This window comes from Psammomys obesus, unplaced genomic scaffold (assembly GCF_907164565.1).
Source record: "Psammomys obesus unplaced genomic scaffold, mPsaObe1.curated_primary_1811, whole genome shotgun sequence".
In the NCBI taxonomy this organism is placed as follows: Eukaryota; Metazoa; Chordata; class Mammalia; order Rodentia; family Muridae; genus Psammomys; species Psammomys obesus.
Genome location: NW_026596046.1, coordinates 19,225,395 through 19,239,033, shown reverse-complemented (window position 1 = coordinate 19,239,033; position 13,639 = coordinate 19,225,395).

Sequence of the window (13,639 nt, the reverse complement as noted above, 5' to 3'; positions counted from 1 at the left end):
GAGGGGGCGCTGGGGCGGGCGGCGCGGCGCGGACGCCCCTCCGAACATGCCCTTCCCGAGGCGGGAGCCGCCGCCGTCTCCCTCACCTCGCCGCGCGCGCCGGGCTCGCCCCGCTTCCGGGCAAGGTCGGGGGAGGAGATTTGCGCTCTCGCCGCCGCCGGGGGGCCGCGAGCCCGCGCCGCCGCGCTCGCCCCGTCCGACTCTCGAGGAAAACGCCGGGGCCGCTCCGCCCGGCAGCGCCCGCTCCTCGGCCCGCCGGGTGGCCCGGGGGGAGCCCGGCCCTCGGCACCCCCCCGGGCTGCGACCTCCCGGCTGGAGGGCGCGGGGCAGCGGGCGCCTCGGCTCCCGTCGGGCCGCGCCGTCGAGGAGCGCCGGGGCGGCTGCGCGAGCCGGGGAGTTGAGCGGCCGGCGCGCCCGCTCCGCGCTCCGGGCCGCGTCTTGCCGGCAGCTCGCCGCGCCCAGCCCCCAGCGGTGACCTCCAGCGGCTGCTGGCGTCAATGCAAAGCAGCTGTGGGGCGCCCGCCGCCCGCTCCCGGGACCGCCCGGCCCAGAGCATGCGCGGCCGCGACCGCAGGGGCGCCCAGCCAGCCTGCCCGGGGAAGGGAAGGGACGTGCTCAGGGCTCCGTAGCCGTTCCGCTCCAGGGGGCCACCGGGGTCGGTCGCTGTCAGGTCACTGTGTCTGAGATCCGGAGCCGTCGTCCGTTAAGGGCCCCGTTGGAAGGACCCCCGCTCCGAACTGGTCACCACACGTCCGGGGCCCGGGCGTTATTGACCGGGGACAGCCCTTGCTCCAAAACCCCCGCTTGCACCCGGAGCTGTGTGACTGCGATGCTTCGAGGCTAGTTTGTGGAAGGACGGTTCCAGTTTCGACGGCCCCAAAGATCAGGACCCAGGGAAGGGGTGTGCGCGCCCGACGAGCGGGCATCAGGCCCCTGAGGATCCAGGATCAGGTGTCAGTGCAGTCCTCACGTGCTCCCAGCCAGCTAGCTGTGCGACTCCAGACGAGTCTCCTAACCTCTCTGGGGCGGGGGCTGGAGGGCGACGCCCCTGGGTGTGCATCTAGTACCCAGAGCCAGACACTTCGGGGGCCCTCCCGCCCTTCCTCGCTCTCCAGGTCCACCGGGACCCCGGCGGGGCCGAGGCTTCCTTTCCTCAGTCCACACCTTTCCTACCCGCACCCGGGAGCGACCCTGAGAGGCTGAGGCTCCCGCCCGCGGACTGGCTACTGTGAAGACCCGGAGATGTGCTCCGGCCTGAAGTCCCTGCTGCCACGCTGAGACGGACACAGGTGCTTGGTCCCTGGGGCAGCTGTATCGTCCTTGAGCATCGATCTTCGGGCCCAACGGAGGGCACAGGGCGGCTTCCGGAGCAGATAAAGCTGGAGCGGCTTTCTGGCCGTTGGCACATGGCTCCTTTGTCAAGTGAAAGCACTCTGTCCTATGAAAGTATCACTAGCTCCAAGAAGGTGTCTTGGAAAACAGGAAAAGATTTTTTTTTTTTTAATGTCACCCGCTATTCCACCCAATTTGTAGTGTTTTCGACTAGCAACCTAAGAGGGTAGTTTTTTTCATCAGGGAGTTGGATCCCTGGAGAAAAACGCCTTCAGCCACAAATGCGCATTCAAGTCTAAGGCTCTTCTCCCCGCCCACCAGAAGTCTGGCCTTGAGGACTCTGCACTGACCTTGCTGGTGAAGCTCCAGGAAGCCCCAGCCCTCCTGGCCCTCCCCTCACGGAACGGCTCTCAGCGTCCACGCTTTGTCTTGGCCATCCTTGAGCTCTAAGTCAATAGCAGGGTGGGGCCGAGGAAGGGAAACTCTTGGGAGACCAAAGACTGCTGGTACCTTCCCCAACTTCTCTGCCAGTCCGAGCTGGTTGCTTATTCTCTCTCTTTCTCTCTCTCTCTCTCTTTCTCTCCCTTTCTCTCTCTTGCCCTGCAATTTAGGAACCCACAGATTTGGAACCTGAGGCTAAGAAGGACACTCAGGCAGATTGGAGCCATCTGTTTACTTCTGGATCTAGTAGAGGGAGCCCGCTTGTCCTTAAGACTTTAGCCTGGGTCACAGTGTTGGAACTGTGGACAGTAATTCATCAGACCCCTCTGGCTGGAATCTGCACCTGCAGGGCTTTAAACACAACCTGTGAACCCAGAGGTTCTGCAGGCCCCAGGGACTGCGAGTATAAAAATATAGCTGGGCGCCGTGAAGCAGGCCTATAATCCCAGCACTCAGGGAAGCAAAAGCAGACAGCTCGCTGTGAGTTCGAGGCCAGCCTGGTCTACAAAGTGAATCTAGGACAGCCAGGGCTACACAGAGAAACCCTGTGTGGGGGAGGGGGGATTCCACTGACAGAAACAACCCTAACCTTCCCGATAGGTGCCACCCAGGAAGTTCCAGGACCGATGAAGAACCCCACCGTGGGCTGGAAAGATGGCTCGGTGATTATGAGCCAGTATGGAACTTACAAAGAACTTAAGTTTGCTTCCTGACACCCATGCAGAGGCCTTACAGCTGCCAGTAACTCCAGCTCCAGGGGGTCTGACTCCCTCTTCTATCCTGCACACAGACCCAGTGCTGAGGGTAGTGGTCTCTGCCCGTTTTCCCACCCTGAGGCAGAAAGATTGCCAGGAATTTGAGGTCAGCCCCATCTGTCTTAACAAGTCTCTGTCTAATTTCAAAAAACGAAAAGGGATACAGAGTTGCCTTAGAGGTTAAAAGTACTTGCAGCTCTTGGAAAGGACCTGATCTGGTTCCCACATCCCCGTGGTGGCTCATAACCACCAGTAACCCCAGCTCCAGGGGACTGGATGCCTTCATCTGACCTCCAGAGGCACCAGGCATGGGGGTGCACATACACGCAGGCAGAACGCTCAGACACATTTTTTTTTTTAATCTAAAAAATAAGTAGATAAATAAGAACTGTCCCCCGGGTCTCAGGGGACTGGCGAACTCTCTGAATCCTGTACAGAGTGCAGGCCTAGATGCCCTGCCCCTCCAGCAGTGCTATCCGGAAGGAGCCTCTCTAGCAGGAGCAGAACCTGCCAGCATCCCCATCGATTCTTGGTAGACACGGGAGCTCTGACCCAAGAGGCTCAAACTTGTAACTGAACGTCCATTTCGGAACGTCCACTCCCAGGACTCAAGCCCAATGACGTCTCAGTGGGGCTGAGCGGAGAGTGAGCTCCGGATCTCAGCCCAACCTCTGTCCTGATGGCTGCGGTTTACAGATCAGCCGTTCTCAGGAGACAGCACAGTCCAGGGCTGGGAGAGGATCTCCAGTCCCTGAGGAGCAAGAGCTGCTTCGCTGTCTAAACCCAACCCCATTGTTCCCATGCTTCTCCTAAAGCTGATCCCACCTTAAATAGCCAGCCCCCACTCCGTGCCTTACTTCCTTCTCCACCCAGGAGCCAGCCGATTCCAAAGACCAATGCAACAGAGTCCTCCGTGGCTGCTCCTCTCCCGCCTTTCCCCACTGAACTCGGATGATGAAGGAGGGGGCATTCTGTCAGCTTGAGGTCTGACTCCCAGCCTTGCCCTTTTCTAGGCCTTGGCCTGCCAGCTCTACCTCTGTGGGCTGGTTCTCTCTGCTGTAAATCCAGGATGAAATGTATCTCCTTCTCAGAGATGAGCTGGACTGAGGGCTGTCAAGTGCCTGTAATAACCACTGAGTCCTATAGCCTGAGCATCCGCCGTCCTCTGAGATCACTCGCCCTCCCTCCTTCAGTCCTGGAGGCCAACTGCCAACAAAATAAACCTAGAGGAAGAAATGGAATCGCCCAAACGAATCTACGGGTTCTACTTTATCAAGTTCCTTCCTCCCCGAACTTTCAAGGCCTCATATTGTGAGATTTTTTTTTTAACTTCATTTTTTGTTTATTGTTGAGAAAGTGTCCCTCAAATGATCATAGTTTTCCGATTATACACCCTATAAATTTATACACAAACACATTCTGAAACAAGAGTGAAACATCTGAACCAAGCAGAGGTATATAGTGTACAGAAGAAAAAGGTGAAAAAAAGAAGGTGGGTCGGGGGGAAGGGAGAAGCCAGGCACGGAGCCCTTTAATCCCAGCACTTCATTTGTGGGCAGAGGCAGGCAGATCTCTGCGGGCTTGAAGCCAGCCTGAGCCACGCCGTGGGCTGCGGGCCATTCGATGCTATAGAGTGAAAATTTGTCTTACAAAAAGGAAAAAAAGAAAGGCTCTTCCCTTCTCCAAAGATAACCGCTGTACAGTTTGGGCCGCCTCTAGACCCATTTCAGTGTTGAACACATTACATGTGTATGTTGCGTATTACCCATTACAATATTGCAAAGGAAAGCTACAGTGGACCTCATGGAAAACACTTTGTGAGGGGCTGCACAGATGGCTCCGAGCTTAAGAGCAACGGCTGCTCTTCCAGAGGTCCTGAGTTCAGTCCCCAGCAACCACATGACCGCTCACAGCCAGCTATAGTGAGATCTGGTGCCCTCTTCTGGCGTGCAGGTGCACATGCAGGCAGAATACTGAAAACATAGTAAATAAATAAATAAATCTTAAAAAGAAAGAAGACACTTTGTGAGATTAATTTATCTAAAAGTCTGTGCCCTGCTCCTCTGCTCCAGAAGGGGTGAAGAAAACTGAAATCCTGAAATCGGAGACATTCAGCTGTGGCTGCTGCTGAGAGAGGACTAGGAGACAGGCTGACTATGCTCCCTGCCAGCCCCAGAGTCAAGGTCTTTTTGAGCCATCTCCTCAGATTCCTCAGATTCATTGTTATTTCTCCACTATGCCCTGGTCTTTTATTCCCTGACTGTCCCAGCCTCTGTCAGATAAGAGAGGAATGGGTGAGCTCCTTCAAACAGAAACCGCAAGAAGGGAAGAGCGCCCTCTGGAGGCCAGAATGGAGGAGGCGTAAGACCCCAGAAGTTGTGCTCTACCTGCAGACTCCCTCTGTGTACAGGCTTACTTGGCTTGGTTCTTGTCGCTCCCCTGCGACCCTTCAGTGTAGACTCAATGGACTTCTTGAGTCTCACAGTCTGTCCAGTGCTCACCCACATCTTGTACTCTCTGATTCCAGTTGCCCTTTTCTGTAAGACCAGGGACCCCACCCCTCTTTGATCTATGGGATAAAAAGCAACCTTCTTAATAACATTGTCCTGGGAGGCAAATGCTCAGGAGACCAAGGGCTTGCTCTAAACACAGGAAGAGCCAGGGGAGCACATTACCCAGGACCAGAAGCTACCAGAACTTGCTCACCCTCTTGATAACCTTGACTGCCCATCAGACACTGCCTGTTAGGCCCCAGGGATCTCTAGCCTCCAGCTGTTCAGCCCTAGGCCGAATGATTTCCACCCCAGCTCAGAAGCACTTGACTCAAGTTCTGTTTGGTTTATTTATTTGCTGCTGCTGCTGCTGCTGCTGCTGCTGCTTGAGGCAAGGCCTCTAGTAGCCCAGGCTGGCCTCAAACTTGATATGTAGTCAAGAATGACCCTGCATTCATTCCTGATTCTTCTACTTCTGCCTCCCAAATGCTGAGATTACAGGCCTGTACCACCATGCCTTACTTCCTTGCCTCAAGTTTTTAACTTGTGGTGTTAAACGGGGTATCTGTCCCTATTCCTAGACAAGATATAGTCACGGGTACTTTGCAGGGCTCCGTCTTGATTTAGTGTTCCCATATCCGTGTTTTAGTTACCTGTATTACTGCTGTGGCAAAAAAACCTCTGTGACAGCTGATCCTGGCTGTGAAATGTACAGATAATCTTCACTCACGTTGTATTAAGGTGTGTCTCTGTATGTTCGAGCATTAATTGCTGAACCAGCACTGAGCTAAATGCTAACAGATTCTGGTATTGCCATGGCTATTAAGGAATTTCCTGTCTCAATGTTGTGTAAAAATCACTCCCCAGTTATCTCTGATTGGTTAATAAAGAGCCCACAATGAAGCCACCCACATTCAGTCTTCCCACCTCAGTTAACCGTCTAGAATCATTCAGACACAGGCCCAGAAATTGTCTCCCAGATTGATTCTAACTCCTTCAAGTCGACCAAATCAACCATCACAGTCTCTACATTTTCTCTTTCCCGCTTCTAAAGAACAAAACAAAGTGTGTGTGCGTGTGTGTGTGTAGTTACACCAACAGATGAGTATGTATGTGGAGGTCAGAGGTCAATGTTGGGTGTCTTCCTCAATCACTTTCCACCTTACCTTTTGAGATGGGTCTCTCTCTATGAACCTGGAGCTTGCTGATTGGCTAGACTAGCTAGGCAGCAACTCCCGGGATCCTCCTGTCTCTGCCCCCCCAGCCCTAGAATATGATGAGTGCAGGGTAGCGTGATGGGGGATAGAAACACAGGTCCTCGTGACTGCATGGCAAGCACTTTACTGAGCCATCTCCTTGGCCCTTTTCTGAGATCTGTCTGTGTAGCCCCAAGCTAGGCTGCAACTTTCCAACCTTCCGCCCCATCCTCCTGTGTCCTAGGGTCATGGGTGTTCATCTCCTTACCTGACTGAAAACCCCTAATAGTTAAGGAATAAAGGCTCTGAGGTTAGGCTGACCGCCAGCAGCAGCAGCACTGCCCTGACACTGTTCTCACCACAACTGTCAGCATCACCACCACCTTTATCCTGTCTCTACCACCATCATCACCACCACTAGCACCGCCACCCTACACTCTGGCTGCGGCAGCGGCACATCATCACTACGTTGGCCACCAATAAACGCATCATCATCATCATCACTCTGATCAGTAGCATTCATCCCAATGTCGCAGCTTTTACAGCAAGTTCCGAGGCCCCTTCGCACCAGGACAGTTGGGGCTCCCACGGGTCTTTTATTAGGACCCCTTTAACTCTCTCCAAAGTTCTCCCACAAGAAGAGCCGTGCTTCCTGTCTTATGACCATGACCAAGAAAACACGAAATGACAAAAGCTCCCATGAACTGAAGTGCACCTTTGAATGACCTCATTCATTGTGTTACTCACAGACTAACAGATTCCTCAAGGACTGTCACCAGCCTGGGGCCACTTCCTTCAGAAAACTGCCTTACTTGGGAGCCACATTCTCATAGTTCCGAGGCCAGAGAGGCCTTGCTGGGCTCACAAGGCCTCCCATGGTCTGACTGTGTCGCTGCCTACCTCTATCTCCATGTGGTCACTGAAGACCATGCTTCCTTCCTCCCTCCCCACTTCCTCCCTTCTGGTGAGGGTTCACTGTGCTTCCCAGGCAGGACTGGAATCCTCAGACCCAGTGCTCCTCCAGTCTCAGCCTCTGAAGCAGCTATGACTACAGACATGTGCCATCACACACAGGGCCGTGCTTTCCTCTGGTAGACATGCACGCAACTCCTCCTTCAGATCCTTCCTCCCCTTTCACTGTCTTTATAATTTTGCTCACCTCCTCCTGGGAAAGGCTGGGATATTCTGGTTACACCTATCTTTGTTTTGTGAACCTACCTAAGACACTTCTGATTGGTTGGCTAAACAGACTATACCTGGGCAGGGCAGAATGGGGTAGGAATGGCTAAGGTTTTGAGGCTTTGGAGTACAGAGAGGATCATGGGAAACAGATAAGAAAGGAAGAGGAGGAGGATGGGCTAGCCTGGAGAAGAAACAACATGGGGCCTGGAGAAAGGACTCCAATAATGGCGTGAAAAGGCCCAGATGAAGAATAAAAGCAAGTATTTGTAAGATTTTGGAAGGAAGATAGCATGGTTAAGGAGGATGGCATTGGATGGCGGCTGGGAGATGGGTGGTGAGGTTACTAAGACAGCCAGCATAGGTAGGAATATCTGCCTGGCCCAAGGTAAGTAAGACAATTGTAAAATCTAACAGGTGTCTGTGTCTTATTATTTGTAATAGCGGGTTAAACAATACTGTCATGATAATCTTAGGGCTAATAATAAACGTCATATAGCCAACACTCTATTTTTTTTTTAATTTACTATAACAACCCAGGATTGGACTTAGGACAACAGTGATACCTGCTATCTTTTTCTTCATTTTCTCTCTCTCTGTTTTTGTCTCTGTCTCTCTCTATCTCTGTTTCTCTCTCTCTCTCTCTCTCTGTGTGTGTGTGTGTGTGTGTGTGTGTGTAAGACAGAGCGGACAAACCATAAAACGAGTGTAAATCAGAGGACAACTTACAAAAATCAGTTCTCTCCTTCTTCCATGTGGAACCTAGGGATCAAACTCAGGTAGTCAGGCTGGACCACAAGTGCCTTTACCCACTGAGCCATCTCCTGGTCTGACACCTGCTATCTTGATGGCACCAGACTCCCTGCCAAGCTTGTCCCATGCCTACAAGTTAGCTCATTTTATTCTCACAGCAGCCCTGTGACGTAATTACTGTAATCTCTCCTCTCCTCCATCCCGTCACCCCATTTACACAGAGAATCACACTGAAGTTTTTAAAATATAGGATACAGGTCTTCAGTAAGATCTAACACAACCCACCCTTTCCAAGGACCTGTCCCTGCTCTCCTGTGGTGATGATTGAACCCATGGCTTTCTGCATGCTAGGCAAGCACTCCACCACTGAGACACCCGCCCTCTTTTCACTGTCTTCAATTTTAATTTTAAAAGTCTCACTAAGTTGCCAAGCCGGGCCTTGAACTTGTGATTCTCCTCCCTCAGCCTCCCAAGTATCTAGGATTATAGGCCTGCACCATCAGACCCAGCTACATGCTTTACAAATAAAAGGATGCTTCCTGAGCACAGTAAGCCTATCCATTTCCCAGTAAGAGCTTCAGGGTGTTTGAGACAGAAGCACGAACACACTCCCCAGGGCTGGCTCACCGGGAGTACTCCTGAAGTGTCCCGACACCAAAACCTCTCCCAGCATACCTAATGGCATCAGAAACAAGCAACACAATAGGCATCGCTGTTGCCACCTCGTATCGTCTTCATGTTCTGAGACATAGCTGAGCCACTAGGGTATACTTGTGGGTACCATGCTTATCATCATAGCAGACGACATCATAGCAGGCTCTAAAAAATCAATTCAGATATTACTAAGAAGAACTATGTCTCCAGATTAAAAGTAAAGTTATATTGTTATGTATTAAAAAAAAAAACAATTAGAAAATGCAATGATGAAAATCACAGTAAGTGCTGGGCCTGTGGATCCATGCCTGTAATCTCAGCACTTGAAGATAAGGCAGGAGGATCTCAAGTTTGAGGCCAGTCTGGGTTGCAGATAAAGAGCCTTTCTCCAAAAGAGAGAGAGAGAGAGAGAAAGAAAGCAGTGAGTGCCAGGTACTGAGTACACCTTACATGGAGACCCAGATTCCCCAGACCTCATGAGGCAGCATCTCGCTGATATGGCCTCCGGCCTCTGCAGAGCTTCAGCTGCTTATTTTAGAGCATGTGAGAAGTGGTGAAACGTTCTATCACTGGCCCCCTCTGTCCCTCGTGGCCTACACCAGGCTGGCAACGAGGCCCCAAGTACTGACTCCTGGTACTGGGTGAGTCGCTCGCAGTCATGAGGTTTGGGGGGACTGAGCTCCTTAGGGGTCCAGGCATAAGCATGGAAAGCACTTTCACAGGGTGGCTGGCAGCAGAAGAACCAATATTCAGGGCTTAACACTGAAAGTCTTAAGTGTGTCAGGAAAACCCATGGTCCCAGGCAACTCAAGATGGTTGGCCACCTTGGGCCTCATTCACAACCACTCCCCTCTGACAACACACACACACACACACACACACACACACACACACACACACACACAGAGTCCCACATTGTTACCTTGTTCAGGAAGCCCTGTGTTTTACAAAGTTTGCAACTAGGCAACCAACCCTCCCAGTTCTGTCCACACACCTTCTCGAGGCGACCCAGATTCATGCCCACACCACGGTAGGAGAGGGGCACCACACTCCTGCCACATCAGACACTTGCCTCTTCCTACTCCTTCCTTCCACCATTGCATCAGAGAGCGGAAACCTAGGGCTGCTACTAAACAGAAACACCCTCCGTAGCTCCCTTCTAGTGCTCCATAAGACGAGAGAGGCAATGCTGTCCTTGCAGGCCTGAGCAGGAAACAGGACACCAGAGGAGTCACACAGAAAATGGCAAAAGCAAGTTCCCATCTCTAATGTTTCTGACACCAAAGCCTAGTGTGCGAGAGCCCTGAACAAGAACTTCTGTAAAAATAAACCCTAGAATAATGAGCTAAACATGGGCATCTGAGGGTTCAGACATCACCGAGGCTTGAGAGGCAAAAAGCGCAATATGATATACCCCAGAGCAACTGTGGGCTGCTCTGTTCCCAGGATAAATGCAAGGCAGCGTGCTGGTGACCATAAGTATGTGGGGCTTTTGAAATGTCAGCCACAATGATCATGAATCACTCTTTTTAAAGCTCTTAATCTAAAGCAACCTCCTTTCCTCCTGGCTCTTTTCCTGATTTATCAACTCTCCCTTCTCCAGGTCCTGGGACTCAAGCCTGCCAGGTCTCATGGGAACTCTGTCACATCTCTGAGAACATGTGCCCTATGCATGATCTCCAAGCCTGCTTTATAAGGCATGGAAAGCTAATCATCAAATGACAGTACAGCTGGAAAGTCAAGTCATCCGAAGGGCCTAGATTCATCCCTTCGTGCACACAGAGGTCTCACAGAGACTCACAGAGAGACTGTTACACGTGGGCACCAGGCCCCACATGCGGTCACAGGACAGCTGAAGAGCCCCAGCCTCCTGGCAGTGCAGAATACAGTGAGGGAGGCAGATACACTACTTAACATCTCGAGGGCTCTCAATGCCATGTCATGGGATGAGCTCCAAGTATGTGTCCCAAGAGGAAAAGACTCCATCTTGAACAGGGAGAGACTGAACATCCAGGAACCTTGCCCTGAGGTGAGACATGAGAAACAGCATTTTCTTCACCCCCTATCCCATCCTTCTTAAAACTGTATCTAGCTTTCCTCTGGGAAGCCACCGTTACCTCTAGGATCCGCTCAAGTTCTTTTAGTACAATATTTAGTGCTTGCCACTTCCTTGACCACAGCAGTTGGGTAAGATGGGCACATGAACCAATCCAGAGTTAACAAGTGTGATGTCATTGTTTGAGTTCCTGAGCAAACCATACCTGAAGCCAGAGCAGTGCTTTGATTTTTCAGCTTCAATAATAACCAGTCACTTCTGGTTTGCTGACATCCCTTTGGGTCCGGGTTTTGATCTACTACAACCCAAAATATCTGTGCTAGAAGGGTGAGTCATGTAATGATATATATGGATGTGAATGAATGAAAGAACATCCCAGCCTACCCCAGGAGGAGGTGAGCAAAATTATAAAGACAGTGAAAGGGGAGGAAGGATCTGAAGGAGGAGCTGCGTCATGTCTACCAGAGGAAAGCACGGCCCTGTGTGTGATGGCGCATGTCTGTAGTCATAGCTGCTTCAGAGGCTGAGACTGGAGGAGCACTGGGTCTGAGGATTCCAGTCCTGCCTGGGAAGCACAGTGAACCCTCACCAGAAGGGAGGAAGTGGGGAGGGAGGAAGGAAGCATGGTCTTCAGTGACCACATGGAGATAGAGGTAGGCAGCGACACAGTCAGACCATGGGAGGCCTTGTGAGCCCAGCAAGGCCTCTCTGGCCTCAGAACTATGAGAATGTGGCTCCCAAGTAAGGCAGTTTTCTGAAGGAAGTGGCCCCAGGCTGGTGACAGTCCTTGAGGAATCTGTTAGTCTGTGAGTAACACAATGAATGAGGTCATTCAAAGGTGCACTTCAGTTCATGGGAGCTTTTGTCATTTCGTGTTTTCTCGGTCATGGTCATAAGACAGGAAGCACGGCTCTTCTCGTGGGAGAACTTTGGAGAGAGTTAAAGGGGTCCTAATAAAAGGCCCGTGGGAGCCCCAACTGTCCTGGTGCGAAGGGGCCTCGGAACTTGCTGTAAAAGCTGGGACATTGGAATTACTAGTAATGATGGCAGAGATGATGATGATGATGATGATGATGATGATGATGATGATGATGATGATGACATTGTAGTACTATTGCTGCTGTTGCTGCAGGGGTGTAGGGTGGCAGTGGTGGTGGTGATGTTGACAATTATGGTGATAATAGTGGTGGGTGATTATGGTGGCGATGATGATGATGGTGGTGGTGGTGAACCTAGCCCAAGTTCTGTTTTTGCACCTCTCCTATGCTGCTAGACACTTTGCTAAAGTCCTTGGTAGTAACAGCCTTCGTGAGCCTTCATCACACTGCTCTGAGATTCACACGTCATCCACCATGCTTCTCTCACGAGCAGGCTAATTGAGACGCTCCAGCTCAGTGGGAGAGCAGGGATTGCATGAGGTGAGAATTGTGGTGATGGGGTCAGCAGTGAGGTGGGTAGGCTCATGGGACGTAGGAGCCTCCTGATCTTTTTGTGCTTTTCCCCCCTGGCCTTCCGATTCTTTTGTGTCTAATCCTTTCTTCAGAGCTGCTCTGCCTGAAATCTCTCCTGTGGTTTCCACTTTCCTGGCTGGCCACTGATGATACAGGTTCAGTATCAACCGAGGGCACCACTGCCGTCACTGGCCAGAGTGCACTGTCATGGCTCAGCAGTGAAGGAGACAAGAAGGGTCCTGGAAACCACTTGAGCGCTGGAGGAGTCCCCTCCCACTGAGACACTGTATCCCCTCACTATCGATCTGAGCTTGGACACCTGAGCCTCCCAGGCTAGGGAGTGACTTAGGGTGGTTATGGAAGGCAGAACTGCATTCACAGGTGCCATCTAATCCATGGGACTGGGCTCAAAGAAAGGCCTCTAGGTGCCAGCTGGCGTAGAAGAGGAAGTGAGCTGTGGCGGCGGCTTCCACCCCTCCCCATCTTCCCATGTTCCTCCTTGGGCTTTGTGGACCCTTCCCACACCCAAGGTGTGAGGCCTGCTTGCTTTCTGCCAAATCCCATCACTCATGTCCCCATGTCAGGGATTGGTTTAATCACGTGACTGTGACACAGCCCTGGTCACAGAGGTGCGTGGGCTTGCCTAGCAGCCGTGTAAAGAGTTGTTTCTGAGAACATTTCTCTTCTTCCTTTTTTTTTGGGGGGGGGTGTTTTTTGTTTGTTTGTTTTTGTTTTTCAAGACAGGGTTTCTCTGTGTAGCCATGGCTGTCCTGAACTTGTTCTGTAGACCAGGCTGGCCTTAAACTCAGAGATTCACCTGCCTCTTCCTCTGCTGGGATTAAAGGTGTATACTACCACCTGTAACACTTTTCTTACAGAAAGGAAGGAAGGAAGGAAGGAAGGAAGGAAGGAAGGAAGGAAGGAAGGAAGGGAGGGAGGGAGGGAGGGAGGGAGGAAGGAAGGAAAGCAGGGAGAGAGGGAGGAAGGAAGGAAGGAAGGAAGGAAGGAAGGAAAGAAGGAAGGAAGGAAAGAAGGAAGAAAAAAGAAGGAAGGAAGGAAGGAAGGAAGGAAAGAAGGAAGAAAAAAAGAAGGAAGAAAGGAAGGAAGGAAAGAAGGAAGAAAGGGAAGAAGGAAGGAAGGGAGGAAGGAAAGAAGGAAGGAAGGAAGGGAAGAAGGAAGGAAAGAAGGAAGGGAGGGACAGAGGGAGGGAGGGAGGAAGGAAGGAAGGGAGGGAGGAAGGAAGGAAAAAAGCCATTTTTTTTCTCAACAACCTGGAGCAATTTAAGAAATCTGGCCCCCATGACATCCTCCCCCTGTAATCACAGAACTG